At 34.9% G+C, this 7,372-nt stretch overlaps 1 long non-coding RNA gene across 2 annotated transcripts in view; it reads left to right on the top strand.

Annotated features, from left to right (window-relative positions):
• Positions 1 to 448: 448 nt before the first annotated feature.
• The window catches only part of LOC144581756 (uncharacterized), a 100,214-nt gene continuing 93,290 nt past the window's right edge, over positions 449 to 7,372 (top strand). For both annotated transcript variants that reach the window (XR_013532918.1, XR_013532919.1), the window contains exons 1-2: positions 449 to 571; positions 1,906 to 1,960. This is a non-coding gene — a long non-coding RNA (uncharacterized LOC144581756). The remainder of the gene's footprint in view (positions 572 to 1,905; positions 1,961 to 7,372) is intronic.

Genomic DNA, 7,372 nt, shown 5'->3' with positions numbered 1-7,372 from the left:
CTATTACAAATGATACTGTTTTTGAGTATGTTTTCTTTGATGATGGCATATAAAAAAAAAGGGACTTTTATGTATGTTAACCCTGCTGTTAATCTTACTAAATTCACTTGTTCCAATAATTTGTAGTTACAAATTATTTTGGATATTCTGTTTATACAATAATGTCATCTACAACTAGTGATAATTTTCTTCTTCGTTTCCAGTCTTTTTTTTTTATAGTCATTAAAACCTACACTACACCATTGAATAGAAATGATGATGGGCCTTCTCATCTTAATCTTACTTCCAAACTTGGGGAAAATGTTTCATATTTTATCATTATTATATTAGTTGTGTTTTGTTTGGTTTTTGGTGGATACCATTTGACAGTTTAAAAAAATACTGTTTTTCTTGGTGCCATTAACTTTCATTTTCTTTTTCTTTTTCTTTTCCTTTTTTTTTTTTTGAGACAGACTTTCACTCTGTCACCCAGGCTAGAGTCCAGTGGCACAATCTCAGCTCACTGCAACCTCCGTCTCCTGGGTTCAAGTAATTTTCCTGCCTCAGCATCTCAAGCAGCTGGGACTTACAGGTAGGCGCCACCATGCCCAGCTAATTTTTGTATTTTTAGTAGAGCTGGGGGTTCACCATATTAGTCAGTCTGGTCTCAAACTCCTGACCTCGTGATCCACCTGCCTCAGCCTCCCAATAATTTTCATTTTCTAAAGTGAATTTTAGGCACCAATTGAGTTGATTCATATAGTCTGTATCATTGTTTTGTTGTTATTAATGTAGCAAGTTATATTTTTTGAAAACATGAAACCAATTTTGCATTCCTGGAATAAATTCCAACTTGGTCACATACTACCTTTTACAGATAGCATAATTTTTAATTTAATATTTTAATACTAAAAGTTTTGCATTATGTTTATGAGAGATGTTGGCCTATATAATTGTCCTTTCTTGTCATGTTAATTTGGTGTCAAGTTTATGTTGACCTAATAGAATGATTTTTGAAGCATCCACTCTTTTTCTGTTCTTTGAAATTGTGTAAGATTGCAAGTAGTCAGTTTTTTATTTCTTCAATGTCTAAACTCCTATTATGCCCATCTAGTGAATTTTTTATTTTATATAATTTTCAGTTCTAGAATTTCTGTTTTGGAACTTTGGTTAATTTTTATATAGTTTCAATTTTTATGGTTTCCCTTTTTCTATTGGATTCACTATTTGTCCCCTTATTGCATTCAGATTTTACTTTAAATCTTGAACATGTTTATAATAACTAATTCCCTCATCTTTGTAGTTTTTGAATCTGTTTTATTACGTGATTTTTCTCCTGATTATATACATCACATTTTCCTGCTCTTTTACATGCCTCATCATTTTGGGTTACCTATTTCTAGATTATCCTACTTCTAAGACATGGTCTCTTTAGGGGTTTGACTGTATTCCCAGGGTGTTCAACAAGGTTTCTTCACTCTGACTTATTGGAATTTGAATATCTTTGATCCCTGTACAAGCTTCAGTGATTGTTTAGAATACAGTTTTCAGTACACGTTCTTTCTTTGTTAGTTGTTCTTTCTCTAAACTTATAGAGTCTTATGCCTAAACACACACACAGCTTATTAACAGCAAAAAAAAAAAAAAGTTTTCTCTACTTATTTCTATAGCTCTTTGTACAGCTCTCTATTTTTTTTTTTTTTTACAAGAACCCAAGTGTCAGGTTGTACAGCTCTTTTCTTTCTAATATACTGTTCCACAAATTTACACAAGGTTACATCAGCAACTTTGAACTCAAATCTCTGTTTTGTTCTCTCTGCAGTATTGCTGTGTGGGGCCCAATTTTTTGTGTCCATTTCCATTGATTTGTATCATATTCTTTTGCTGCCTGTTGTTCAGTGCCCCCACTTTTATGGTTACCTACAGGAGGAAGACTAGTTTGGTACCAGTTACTCTATTAAGGCTAGAGGCAGAAGTCTTGGTACGTATATTTTTAAACTATGTATTTTTTTTAAGAATACATACCAATTCTAGATTTAATTGTAAAACTTAGTTTCATAGTAAAACAAATTAAATTTGGTATTGGTATTATTGAATAAAATGTCTATCTCTAGTTATAATTCTTGCTTTAAAGTCTGGTTGTTTTTTGTTGTGAATACTGGTATTGGTATGTATTTATAGAATAAAATTTCTCTTTATTTCTAGTTATAATCTTGCTTTAAAGTCTGCTTTTTTTGTTGTTGTAAACCTACCTCTAGCAAGTTATATTTTTTGAAATTAACTACCTCTGTGTTTTGGTTTTGGTTTTTGATTAGTGTTTGCACATTATATTCCCTTTTCCTTTTCCTTTTAATCCTTTGTCCTTTTATTTAAAATATGTTTTTTGTAAATAGTGTATAATTGGGTTTGATTTTCATTTCATCTTACAATCTTTTTTTAATTGGAGTTTATAGTTTATTTGTATTAATGACAATGACTTGTAGAATTTGGTTTAGGTCTGCCTTCTTGCTATTTGTTTTCTGTTTGTACCATTGTGGGGTTTTTTGTTTTTGGTTTTGTTTTTTTTTTTGCCTTTATTCCTCTTTATTCTTTCTCATCTTTAGAGTTATAAGCATTATAATATTACATTTTCTTTTTTATTACTTTTCATTTATACAGGTTTAACATTTCTAATCCAGAAATCTAATATCCAAAATGCTTCAAAATTCAAAACATTTTGAGCATTGACATGATGCTGAAAAATAATACTCAAAGGAAATAGTCATCTGAGCATTTTGGATTTCAGTTTAGGGATGCTTAACTAGTAAATATAATGCAAATATTCAAAAATCCAAAACAATCCAAAATTTAAAACACCTCTGGTCTCAAGATTTCACATAAGGGATACTCAACATGTGTTATTCTTTTAGAAGTTACCTTGGATTATAATATGCAGCTTTGACTTATTGCAGTCTATCTTAAATTCATTAGTTTATCATTTCCCAACCAATGCAATGATCCTGCAACTTTTTAACACCATTTATCATCTTTTGTCCTCATTTATTTTGTCAGCTATTTTACTTGTGCATATGTTAAAATGCTCCCAGACCTATTGTCTTCTTAGTAACTTTCTATCTGTACTATATGGTACTCTTTGTTTCATTTTTGTACTCCTGTGCTTCCATTTAGATTTTTTTCTTCAGCTTAAAATTATGTCTCTAGTACTTCCATGGTTCAAGTCTGCTTTTGCCCAGTTTTCTCAGCTTTTGTTGCCTGAAATGACTGTTTTACATTAATTTCTGAGAAATTATGGTGCAGAATTCTAGTTTGCCAAGTTTCCTTTAATTATGTCATTCCATTGTTTTCCAACTTTCATAGATTTTGTTGAAATATTTGCTGACAAATATATTGTTGCTTTGTGAAGGCAGTGCCTTTTTTCACTTAGCTGCCTTTTGTCTTTACTTTTCAGCAGATTAATTGTGTGATTTGCCTACATGTGGATTTGAGGGTTTTCTGAATGTGCTTTGTTGTTGTTATTTTGTATTTATTCTACTTGGGTTTTACTGAGCTTTAATATGTAGGTAGATATCTTTCATTTGGTTATGAAAATGATCAGTCATCATATATTTTTCTATTATTTTCTCTCCTGTTTTTTTTAATGACTCTAATTACCTATGTGTTACTATGTAATTTTTTGTACTTTTTTTCTTTTTGGATTTTTTTATTGTCTTATCTATAGATCACTAATATAGTCTTTTGCTACATCCAGTACGTTGTTAAGCGCATCCAGTGATTTCTTGATTTCACACATGGCATTTTTTAGTTTTGGAATATTCCTTTTATTTCTAAAAACAGAATTCAATTTTTGGCAAAAATTTCATTTTATCGATTATCTAGATATGATGCTTTACATTCTTGAACATATCAGTTCAAGTCTGTATCTTATAACTACACTTGAATCCTATGTTGAAGATGTTTATTGTTTCCTACCCCCACTCTCCCAACTTAATTTTCAGAGAGAGAGTGAGTGAGTCAGAGAGAGTATGTGAGTGTGTATGTGTGTGTGTGTGTGTGTGTGTGTGTGTGTGTGTTAGCAGGTCTCATAATTTTTAAACTGATGCTACATATGTCTGAAATAGTGTGGAGGCTCTGGGTGATGTTATCTTTATCTAAACTAGATTAAGCTCTGTTCAGAAGACAAATAGAATCTAGCATATTCATTTGATCTTATTGAAGCTTATTTTTTATTGCATTTTAGGTTTTGGGGTACATGTGAAGAACATGCAAGATTATCACATAGTTACACACATGGCAGTTTGATTTGTTGCCTTCCTCCCCTTCACCTATATCTGGCATTTTTTTTAGGCTTCGTTAGGGCTGGTATCTTTTGGATTTGTCCTTATAGCAAGACATGTTCACCTAGAGCTTTGGCCCCTTTTTTTTTATCTTAAATCCTGCCTTGTTTACTAGACCCTTTCTCCATAGCAGGGCTTTGGCTCCAGCCTGTCTTCTCAGCACCATACAGCTTATTTGCCTCCTACCTGCTGTTTTCTGCCATTTCTTTTAGTGGTTGGGTGGTGTCTTATATTTCATAAGCAGCTGATGGATCAGCCAGTGAATTGAGGGGAATTTGTATGTAGATACATGGGTTCCTTTTCTGGAGGCCACTCCTTTATGGAGTTATGTCTCTTAAATTCCATCTGCTTTGAAAATCCTGAACTACTTCTGCCTCTTAACTCCTCATAAGACTGACACTTTATTCCTTCATTCTTGGGTTCCATTTTTCTTATGTCATAATTTGGAAAATTGCCTCAGGAAAAAAGCAAGATGTCTATTGTGTGCGTTCCTTCTCTTGAGGAATGAAACCTCTAAGACCTGCCTGTATTGATTGTTTTCATCATACAGGGAAACAGCTACTGCACGTAGGCCTGAAGAGAAGTGTAGAGGAGTAGGTACTAGAACCTTGAGAGATAAGATAATAAAGGGCAACTTTGAAAGAAGTGCCATCTTTGGTCAAGTGATACAGATATCCCAAGGTAATCTCACATTCAACTCTTACCAGGAAGCCCCTCAACTAGAAGCCATAAGGCAAGAAAACATATTAATTCTTAGCAGGAAAAGCTTGTAGAGTTGTTTTTGAGGGAAAAGTAGTAGAAGATATCTGGCACAGTTCACACCTTCATTCCTTAGCATGTGCTCTCTTCCTTCCTTTGAGGAGGTTTGTGTTCCTAGCAAAGGAGACACATGAAATCCCATTAGTTATTATATCATTATAGGGTAATGTCAATTCAGCAATACTTTTGCTCAAATCTAAAATGCTAGGTACCACCACTGTTCTTCACATAAAGGATATGAGACAATGTCAAGTCCAACTTGACATAGTAAAGTATAAAAATGGAGAAAAACAAACTGCTCAAGTCTCATCTCTGCTTCAATAGTTAGTCGTGAAAGTTGGTTAGTACAGCTGCATTCTTCCACTATCCTTTGCATGTTCCCTTTTACTCTCTGCCATTACTTTGGATAGCATTATTTACCTGGTGGTATACTCCATATCTCACTTCTGTGAAATTTGATGTTCTTGAATTTTGGTGAATTTTACAGTTTTTCATTGACAAATACTACCGAGGATAGAAAGCTAACAGATGCCCCACTGAATTTCTTGGGTTCCAAATATAGCATTACTTGTTGTGTAGTCATTTCCCAGTTCAATAGAAGGCAATGAATTTCCCCCTTTTCATCAAAATCAGTCACCCTGCTCAGTATAGTGGTCCTTTATGTGCTTGTTGGTTCAGCTGTATGAAGAACTCCTAAATGGCCAAAAGGTAGTCTCAGCCATTTCATCAGTTTTCTGGTAGAAGTCAAAGTTCCTGGTAGAAGAATACCTTATTGAGCACTGGGACCTTAAAACTGACCAAGATAAGATTTAATGGATGAGAAGTGAAAAAAAAAATCTTCCAAGTGAGATATTTAATAGAAGGGTCCCTTTTACTCCTTGGTAGTTTTGAAGAGAGGAAGGACTCTTTCAAAACTGGTGAAGAGGCATTCTGGTTGGCCATGTATGTTTTTAATTGTACATTGATAACTTTTGTTCCCCTTTGTCCTCTGTCTGGGATCATCATCATCAAAAGAATCTAGGTAATAATCATAATCTTTATTGTTTCTGTAGCAACTAAGTGCCACGGCCGTTTGACCTCACAATATCTTGCCCTCCACTGCATTTCATCCCATGCTACCATTGTATAGGTGGTCAGTCAGAATGGTGGGAAAAATTACAGACAGATGCAAACCTTCTTGGAAAGGTAAAAGGTTTTGCAAAAGCCTCGGGAGAGGGCTGAAAGCAGCCTAATCCTCTTACCTTGAGCTAATAGCAAAGAGCAGATAACAAGGGAATGTAGAGGAGTTTATTTAAATAGCTTGTCCTAAGACATTTGATCATCTGGGGCAGAACTGCTCTCTACTGGAGGGGTCGGCAATGTTAATTACCCACTAATGGTGTTTACTCGAGACCTTTGTCATTAAATCTGTACTAAATAAATGTGGAACCTCCCTGGCCGATCAGGGGCAACACGGCAGGAAGTGTTCTTTGGCAGTACCAAAGCATTGCAAAAGCTGCACTGTCAGCTAAAAACCTGTGTCAGAGTAATTTTTCATCTGTTACTTGGCCAGAGTCTGCCAGCCAGAATCGACACCATTGATGACAAGTTGAGTAATAGCGATGCTAATACCTCCCATAGATTTCCCATGTCCTGTTATCCTTGTATTCCTTGAATATGAACAACCCAGTACGAGATTCCTATTTTGAGGGTCTGTTTTCTGGGGCTATTTCTGATACAATTACTGTATCTGAGTCCCATCAGGAAACAGATGGCATACTCAATTAAAAGGAGGTTTTAATAAAAGGACTATTTAAAAAGCTATGGTCAGAGTACAGAGAAACTGCAAGGGATGGTATAAGTACCCTTTTGCTAACAGCAAAAGTACTACCCACCCTAGGTTTAAAGAGTGATGTGGAAGGGAAGATTACCAGAATCACTCAGAAGGAAAAAGTATCCAGAGTGCCACCTTGAGGTAATCTGGGTTCTTTGGTTGAGAGGCATAGCCATCCTGAGTCTACTCCAAAGGAGGGAGTCAGGGGAATCTCTTAAATTCCTCACAGCTCTGACCAGGGTTCCCCAGTGGCAGGACATAATGAAAAGCCAAAGGGCAGGAAGACCTTTGATATAGGCAGTACAGGTGAGCCTCCTTAGGGCAGAGGGCAAGGTGTAAGATATTAGACAATTCATAGCCACACCAAATCTATGAAAAGTTTCAAGAAAGTTTGTGTTTGGCATTTTCTTTAAGAAAAAGGAAAATATAATCGGCTAAGAGATTTTCTCAGACCAGAACTAAAGGTCTGATCAGCTCTTGAAAGGAC

The sequence above is a fragment of the Callithrix jacchus genome, chromosome 3 (genome assembly GCF_049354715.1).
Source record: "Callithrix jacchus isolate 240 chromosome 3, calJac240_pri, whole genome shotgun sequence".
Lineage (NCBI taxonomy): Eukaryota > Metazoa > Chordata > Mammalia > Primates > Cebidae > Callithrix > Callithrix jacchus.
This window is presented reverse-complemented; position numbering and strand designations above follow the sequence as displayed.